General features: G+C 43.5%; 1 long non-coding RNA gene across 1 annotated transcript in view; it reads left to right on the top strand.

Moving 5' to 3' along the window:
- The first annotated feature begins 405 nt into the window (after window positions 1–405).
- LOC105853669 overlaps window positions 406–8525 on the top strand; it is a 41294-nt gene continuing 33174 nt past the window's right edge. The window contains exon 1 of the long non-coding RNA XR_001145459.1: window positions 406–976. This is a non-coding gene — a long non-coding RNA (uncharacterized LOC105853669). The remainder of the gene's footprint in view (window positions 977–8525) is intronic.

Raw genomic sequence — 8525 nt, forward strand, 5'->3', positions numbered from 1 at the left:
ACACCTGTTTAAGTTCCTTTTGGCCACGTAAGGCAATCTACTCACAGGTCTCAGGGTAAGAACACTGATATTTTGGGGAGGGCACTACTGGGCCTTCCATAAAAAAAGAAAAGAGTGGAATGGGGTGGATAGGAACATTTCCTTCATGGGGAGCTGTAGGGTAAATGAAGATTACTCAGGCTTTTGTGCCGTTAGCCTCTCTGGGTATCACCTGTGGCCTTGAATGCAGGAGGAGTTTGGGAGCTTGGGTGTGCATGCCTGATGGTGAACAGCTGAGCGCGGTGCAGTGAGCATGCGTAAATGGGCACACCTGAGCAGAGGATTGCACTTATAAGGGAGGCGTAACAGAGGGTGGGGCGAGCGGCGAAGAACGAGTGGTGGAGTGCAGCAGAGAGCCCAGGAGGATGCAGAGAGCTCGAGAGGATGCCAGAGAGAATGCCTGTGAAGGTAAAGGCTCTCTGGGGGCTAGCAGGCCTCCATGCCGCCTAGCCCCCTGCATGCCCTGCCTACCCTGCCTGCCTATGGTGTAGAATGGACATTAAAAGCCTGGAAACGGTGAGCTCCAGGGCCCTCCTATACTTGCTCTGCCTTCCTATTGCCTTCCTGCTGCTATAGTTGGTGTTGGTCAGCAGGATTCAACGCGGATGGCAGCCTTCTGAGGACCCCAAGGACTGAGAGGTGGCAGCCTCCTCTTTCTGTGCCTCACAAGTCCCCGCACAGGTGGAGGGAACTCAGCACACAATGGGGAAGGCACTGGACAGACGTGCTTGCTCAGAGGCAGGGCTGCGGTTGTCTCTTCGCAGCTCTACAAATGCAGTCCAGGACAGCGCTGGAGGCACTGTGGTTGTACAAGCGGTGGCGGGAGCTACAGGGCAAGACTTGGTTGCAGCAGATAGCCTGTGAAGAACAGCTCCCCCTGAGGCAGCAGACTCATAGGAGACCACAATTCACCATTTGGAGCTCACCCAGTGCTGAAGTAAGGAAACAATGGGACTAACATTTCGCTAGAGGGTGGAGGAACTTTGGTGGTTGGATTTTACATCACTTCTACACCTAGGAGATGAAAATTGAAGAGTAGCCAGGGGGGCGTTGCTGGCCTACGGTAGCCTTTTGTGAGGTTTCCTGCGGCCAGGCAGAAGTAATTTATGAAAGGGCCAATGTAGATAAGACAAAAATCAGGAAGTCCCAAATTGGTTAAGCAGCTAAAGGATGTTAATGGCAGGTGTATCACTTGTGTATGATGCCCTGTTTCTTTCTGAATAATATTGAGGTGCTGAGGAGCCTGTTCTTGAGGTGAGAAGTTCTCAAGGGAAACGTGGGGAGTGTGGCCTGTGGGGTCTAGAGAGGCCACATGAGGAGCTCGTCTGTACAGGCCCTAACCCATGAGCTTGTAGGAAGGGGTGGCCTTAGTAAAGGGGCCTGTATGTCACATAGGTGGACATAAAAGCAGAGTGCTGAAGTAACAGTGAGCACCCGCACCCCGGGGATTGGGCAACTAACCTCAAGAGTACAGTGTTGCCAGTCTGTGTACATACAGTAGAGCTCGTGTGTGGCTTGGGCTGAGATGACAGCCAGAGTAGGCCAGGAAAGGCGATGGCTTATGGCACATGGCAACTACTGTGAGAATACCTGTTCCCCGCTCAAATAAGCGGGACCTGTGGGTAGTAGATTTGATAATCAGCTGTTGCTAATTAACCAAACTGGTTAATTACAGGCTGGTGCTAATTAAGTTGATACCCTGACTGGGCTTACTTCCGTTGTGTGATATTTTATTTTATTCACTTATGTGTCTTTAAAAAAGTTCATTTCTACATCATTTTGTGCCTTTTCCAATCTCAGTTGTAAACCGAATGAGCATCCCATCACCAAATGATGACCTGAATGACATCACCATAGTCCAGTGCACTTCCTCCCCCGCTCCCATTCCTAACTCCACCCTCATACAATGTGTATGGTATATAGCTGTTCATTTTCTGGCCTGGTCCGTTAGACTGCTGCTACGAGTGAAACCATCCGGTATTTTTCCTTTTCTTTGTGGCTTTTCATTAAGCATGATTTTTTCCAGCTCCATCCATGTTTTTTTTGGTTGCTGAGTAATACTTCATTGTGTATATATAGCACATCATAACCTAGTCATCTACTTTGGGAAATTTGGGTTGTTTGCATGTCTTTCCAATTGTAAGCAAAGCAGCAATAAACGTGGGGGTGCAGGTATCTTTTTTGAATAAGTGTTTTTGTGTCTTGTAGGTAGATAGTAGATGTGGGATTGCTGGGTCATTTTTAGCGGTTTGAGGATCCTCCAGTTTTCCATAATGGTTGTACTAGTTGGCATTCCCACCAGCAGTGGAGGAGTTCCTTTTTCCTCCACATCCTCACCAACATTTGTTGTTAACATGGGCCATTCTCACTGGTGTGAGGTGGTTTTAATTTTGCATCTCCCTTATTACAGTGATGAATGTTTTTTCATATGCTTGTTGGCCATCTACATTCTTTCGAGAAGTCTTTTTAGCTCTTCTGCCAATTTTTTGATGGGGTTATTTTTGTTTAGTTTATTCAGTTCTGTGTATATTTCTGAGACCAATCCTGTATTGCTAGTTTTTATTAGAATTTTGTCCCAAATCACTAGGATGTCTTTTTTTGTAAAGTCTCTTGATTAGCTGCCCATAAACCTATGGGCTTATATCTGTTTTTTCTATTCAAATCTACTGGTCTGTATGTCTATTCTTGTTCAGTACCATACAGTTTTTGATTATAATAGCTTTGTAATATAGCTCGAAGTTTGGGATTGTAATGCCTCCATTCTTCCTAGTCATGAGAGTTTTGGCTATTCGAGGTCTTTTGTGGTTCTATGTGAATCTTATAACTGTTGTATTTCTTCCACAGAATGTCATTGAGACTTTATTGGGGTGACATTAAATCTGTATTGCTTTTGGTAGGATGTTAATGTTAATTCTCCTGATCCATGAGCAGGGGATATCTTTGCATTTCATGGTGTGTACTGTAGTTCTTTTAACAGTGTTCTGAAATTTTCTTGGTATAAGTCTTTTACCTCTTTTGTCAGTTTGATTCCCATGTATTTGATTCTTTTTGTTAAAATTGAAAAGGGGATTTTTATTTCTGCTTGTGTATAGGCAGGCCTCTGACTTTTGTGTTTTTTTATATCCTGCTAGCATGCTAAACTGCTTGGTATTGATTAGTTTCTCTGGCGTTATTAGGGTTTTCAATGTAAATAAACATACATCTGCAAACTGTTACTTTGCCTATTGGATTCCTTGTATATACTTTTCCTGTCTTACTGCTCTGGCTAGAACTTCAAGTGTTACGTTGAAGAGTAGTGGTGACAGTGGACACCCTTGTCATGTTCCTGATCTTAAAGGAAAGGCCTTCAGCTTTTCTCTGCTGAGGATAATAGTGGCTGTGGGTTTGTTATATATGGCTTTTATCATGTTGAGGTATGTTCCTTCTATTCCAAGGATTTCGAGGGCCTTAAACATAAATGGGTGTTGAAGTTTGTCAAATACCTTCTCTGCATCTATTGATAGGATTACATGGCTTTCATTCTGTCGGTTGATGTGATAGATTACATGAATTGATTTTTCTGATGTTGAACCATCCTTACCTTTCATTGAGAATTTTTACATCAGTGTTCATTAGGGAGATTAGTCTGAAGTTTTCTTAGGTTTTTGTGTTTTTCTTGTGTGTGTATGTGTGTTAGTATTAGTGTTGGCTTCGTAGAAAGTATGTGGTAGTTCTTTTTTTTTTTTTTTTTTTGATGAGTGTAGAATAAGTACTAATTTTTTTTCTAGCCCCCCCCCAAAGTTTGGTAAAATTCACTTGTAAATCTATCTGGTTCTGGCTTTAATTTCTTTATATATACCTTTGGGTGGTTGCGGAGTTGTAGGAATTTGTCCATTCTTTGCTAACTTGCTGAACTTGCTTGCATATAGTTCATAGTATTCTGATCACTTTTTCTGCTGGATCTATGGGGATTTCTCCTCTTTTGTTTGATATTGTTTATTTGTGCTTGCTCTTTGCTCTTGTTTTCTTTGCGAGCTTGGCAAAGGACCTGTTTGTTTTTTCTCTTTCCCTCTCTTGAATAATCAACTTTGGGTTGCATTGATTTTTTTTTTTTTTTTTTTTTGGAATGTTTTCCTAAGTTCCATTTCATTTATTTCTGATTGGACTTACTAATTCCTGTCTTGTACTGACTTTTTGAGTTACTTTGCTGTTTTTTCCAGTTATTTAAGGTGGGAAACTAGGGGTTTTAGTCTCCATGTGGTAGGTGGGTTTCTTGACTTCTGCACATGATTTATTCCTAGTTTGATTCCTTCATAGTCAGAAAATAGTTGACATGATTTCAGTGTTACTGTATGTACTGATACTTATCTTGTGACAGTATATGGTGAAGCCTAGCGAATGATCAATGTGAATTTGAGAAATGAGTACTCAAGATTTTTTTGGGGGGTGAATATTCTATAGATATCTCTTAGACTCATGTTGTACAGGTCCTTGTTCAGAGCTTTAGTGTCTTTGCTTACTTTTTGTCTTGATGTGTCCATTGAGTGGCATGTTGAAGTCTCCGATATATTTTCTGATGCTTTTATAGATGAAATTAGTTTCTTGATATATTTTATGTTACGTCTTGTATTGTCCCTTTAATCATAATGTATTGGCCTTCTGTGTCTCTTAACCTTCAGTTTGAAGTCTACTTTGTCTGATATGTGTAGCTGTTCCTGCCTTTCTTGGTCCATTTGCTTGTAGGATTGTTTTCCATCTTTTTTATTCATACAAAACTGGGGTGCAGGCCAAAGATGCGAGAGTGAGAGGATTCACCAGAGACAGAGTGGGGAGCAGAACAGGAAGATCAACGAAGTACACTGCTGAGGGGAACAGCGGGTGGGTCAGGAGAGGTCTGCCACGCCATGTGGATCTCCTCTGGGGCAGGAGGGGATTGAACTCATGCAGAAGTGGCTTTAGCTTCTTAGTGCTGTGCTTTAACCGGCTGCCACCAGGGAGGGCCATTTTTCCATTTTATTTTCAATCTGTTGTCTATTTTGAGTTAGATGGGTTTGCTGTAGGCTGAACTTTGGGTTCTGTTTCTTAATTCACCCTGCAACTGTCTTATTGAATAGTTAAAAAGCCATTTAAATTTAGAGACAGTATTGATATACTTGCATCTATACTTTTATTTTGTCCTTTTTATATTTGTATTGTTTTTTGAACTGTTCATTGTTCTGTTAGATTTGGTTTGAGGGCTTGTTCGTTTTTTTTGGAGTGAGTTTTTAGTCATGTCAAAATGTAGAGTTTCTTTGTTGAAAAATAACCTTTTTCTTTGTAGAGGAAAGAGCTTCACAGGATATTCTTGGCTGGCATTTAATGGTTTCGTTTAGTGTGTCCTTTACTCTATTCTTGCCCATAGTGTTTCTTTAGAGAAGTCTGATGTCAGGCTGATGGGTTACCTGTTCCCTCTTGGAATTTCATTATCTTTTCCTTGCCTTGTAATCTCAGTAGTTTTACTATGATGTGACTTGTTTTTCTATCATCATGGCAGTTTGGTGTTCTTGCTTCTTGGATGTCTACTTTCATCTACTTCATATTGGGGAAATTCTCTATCTCTGAATACTTTCTCGATTCCATCTTTGATACCTATATTTCCTTTCCTCATGGTGTCAGATAGCTCTTAAAGTATTCTTTGATTCCTTTTCCTTTTACTTCTCTTACTGTTTTAATGTTTTTGTGTGTTCCAAGTGTGCTGGTTCATTCTTCCATTTCAACTATCCAGTTTTCTATACTTGCACAGCATTCTTTATCTCTAGTGGCTTTTTCATCGCCTGAATTTCTATTTGCTTTAAGGTCTCATTTTCTTTCAACTCCTTGATAGCTTGCCTCATGGCATTTTCTGACTTCTCATCTTTTTGTCATGATTTTGAATTCTCTATTTGGTAGGCTGAGTAGTTTTACTTGATTTTTGACTTGCTTGGCTGAGTAATTCCACTTGATTTTTGACTTGCTTGGGTATTTGTCATTTCCCTGTGGACTTGGCTTGATATTTGTCATTTCCCTGCCGTGTATTTTCTAATACTTTATATTCGTTGAGAAACCGTGTTGCTGTTACTGACTGGTATTCTTTCTGGGATGGCCGAGACACTTCAGTTGTAGAACATATTCTGAGCTGTGCTTTCTTTCAATATTGTGCTTTTCCAGCTCCCAATGTGTGGAAATCTGTCCTCTCAGCTAGTAACAGTCAGGGGTCTCGTGTGGTAGTCAGCTTCTTCTAGTAATATGTTCAGTCCTTGCCTCTGGCAGGTGCCTGTTGATCTTTGAGCCTTCCTATGTCCCAGGTTCCCTCTGTTTGTATATGCCCATGGGGGGTGGAGCGTGTTAGAAGTGTTGTACGTCTACCTGCACCTGGGACTGTCTTGAGCCAGCCTCTAGTTTTGTTTACTTTTTGAGCACTGTGAACCTTGCAGAGCAGTGCCTTACTAATTCATAAGCCTTCAGGCCCCTACTGTAGGGGATGCAGGGAGCACCAGAAGAGCTGTAAGCCTTCCAGCTGTGCAGGCTGCCTGGCCTTCCTCAGCACCTCCAGGGGTCTTTGTGCCCACTTTTGAGCAGTCTTTGACGACCACTTGAGGTCCACTCAGAGAGCTGAGTTGTTTCTCTTAACTACAGGGTTTTACCACAGGTTTTGTGGGTAGATGCAGTAAGCAGGTAGACCATTAGCAAGTATCCTATCTGAAGCACTATCTAGGGCCTCTCAATGCTAGGATGTGCCCATTGAAGGGTCGGGAGAGTGTTAAAATTGTTGGCAGTTTCCCAGGGTGGTTGACTGCATTGCCTCCCTTTAAGCTCCGGGGCTTTGTGAGCCTTGCTGGGCCTTACCTTAATGGCGCACAAGCCTCCAGGCATCTGCTGTGATGGTGGGCATGCAGGGAGCCCTAGAAAGGCTGCAAGCTTTCTGCCTCCCAGCTGCTCCAATTTGCCAGTTATCCCTCCCCAACTCTAGGTCTCTATGTGCCCACTCCAGGTCCTTCTGTGCAGTTTGGGTTCTACTCATACATCAGTCTGCTTTTAGTCTTATATTCCTGTGTGAGTTTGGACTTACTGATGGCGGCATCTTCACTCTGCTGCCATCTTGCCAGATCTCCCCATGTATCTACTTCTGTGGGTCTTAATTGCAGTGTTTTTTTTCTCCAAGGAAAACTTAGTTACTATAAGACTGCTCAGAATTTTCTGCCTGTGGCATTTACGGGTAAAACCGGTGGCCTTGAGAAAGGATATGCTGGGCAGTGTAGGCCAAGGGCAGGCATCTGCATGTGGGGTGGGCATGAGTAAGAGGGTAGAGAATGAGGACTAAGGGCTGTGTAAAACAAGTGACAGGCAAGAACGGAAGACAGTGAAACCCCCAAATCACGTGTGTGATACTCTGTTCCTACTAAAGGGTATGGTGCTGAGGAACCCATGTGGGGACAGGTGGAACATGTGGCTTTGGGCTGACTCCACAGCCAGGGAAGTGTCAGGAGCCTCATAGCTAGTGCCTGACAGAAAATAAAAGAGAATAGCTGTTCACCCCTCAAATGAGCAGGGCCTGTGGGTAGTAGACTTGACTGGTCATTATTGGCTTGAGCTACTAATTTTCTCTTCTTTTGCATCTAGGTTGCTGCCTTCACTAGTTACTTGCCTTGCATTGTATTTTGCATATTTACATTGGTGGGTCATAACGGCGGCATTCATACTTGAGGGAAACTTATTGCTCAGACTGCTTTCTTGGCCTTCGTGGGTACCACTTGTGGCTTTGAGCGATATGCTTGGGAGTTTAGGCTAGGGGTATACCACTGAGGGTGGCCGCTGACTGAGGGGTGAGCATGAAAAGGAGAGCATACCTGAGCCTAGAGGCTGAGGGCTAGGGGCTGCTATAAAAGACAAAGCCACAGAGAACCTTGCAGTGGAGAATGAGAGGAGCCAAGAACTGAAAAGTGGAAACCAAGCCAATTTGAGAAAATCAACTATGCCAACTCCTATTGAGTTATTAAACCAGGTGAGCTGGGAGGGACAGGTCTGGAATGTGGCTAGTGCTTTTCCTTTCTCTATTTTCCCCCCAAGGTTACTGCCCACATTAGGCTTACTTGGATTGTGTTGTATTTCTTTACATTGTATTCACTTGAGTATTTTCTTAAGTGGGTCATAGCAGCATAGCTCCTACTTGCCAAGGTGAGTAACAAGGAAGGGGTGGAAGAGAAGTAAGAACACAGAACAGAACTGAAACAAGTGAAATTTATGGGTAACAAAGGTGGCAATAGGTAACAAAAGGGGCAAGTGGTAGGGCTTCGTAACACGTGGAAAGTGGCGGATGTGGCCTGTGAAGATGGTGACTCGAGAAGACCTGGTGGCTGATGCAGCTGAGAGCCGGAGACAACTGTGGAAAGAGAGGAGCCCAGAGAGCCCAGAGAGCCCAGAGAGCCCAGAGAGCCCAGAGAGCCCAGAGAGCCCAGAGAGCCCAGAGAGCCCAGAGAGCCCAGAGAGCC

Source organism: Condylura cristata, unplaced genomic scaffold, assembly GCF_000260355.1.
Source record: "Condylura cristata isolate star-nosed mole 26May11 unplaced genomic scaffold, ConCri1.0 scaffold00015, whole genome shotgun sequence".
In the NCBI taxonomy this organism is placed as follows: Eukaryota; Metazoa; Chordata; class Mammalia; order Eulipotyphla; family Talpidae; genus Condylura; species Condylura cristata.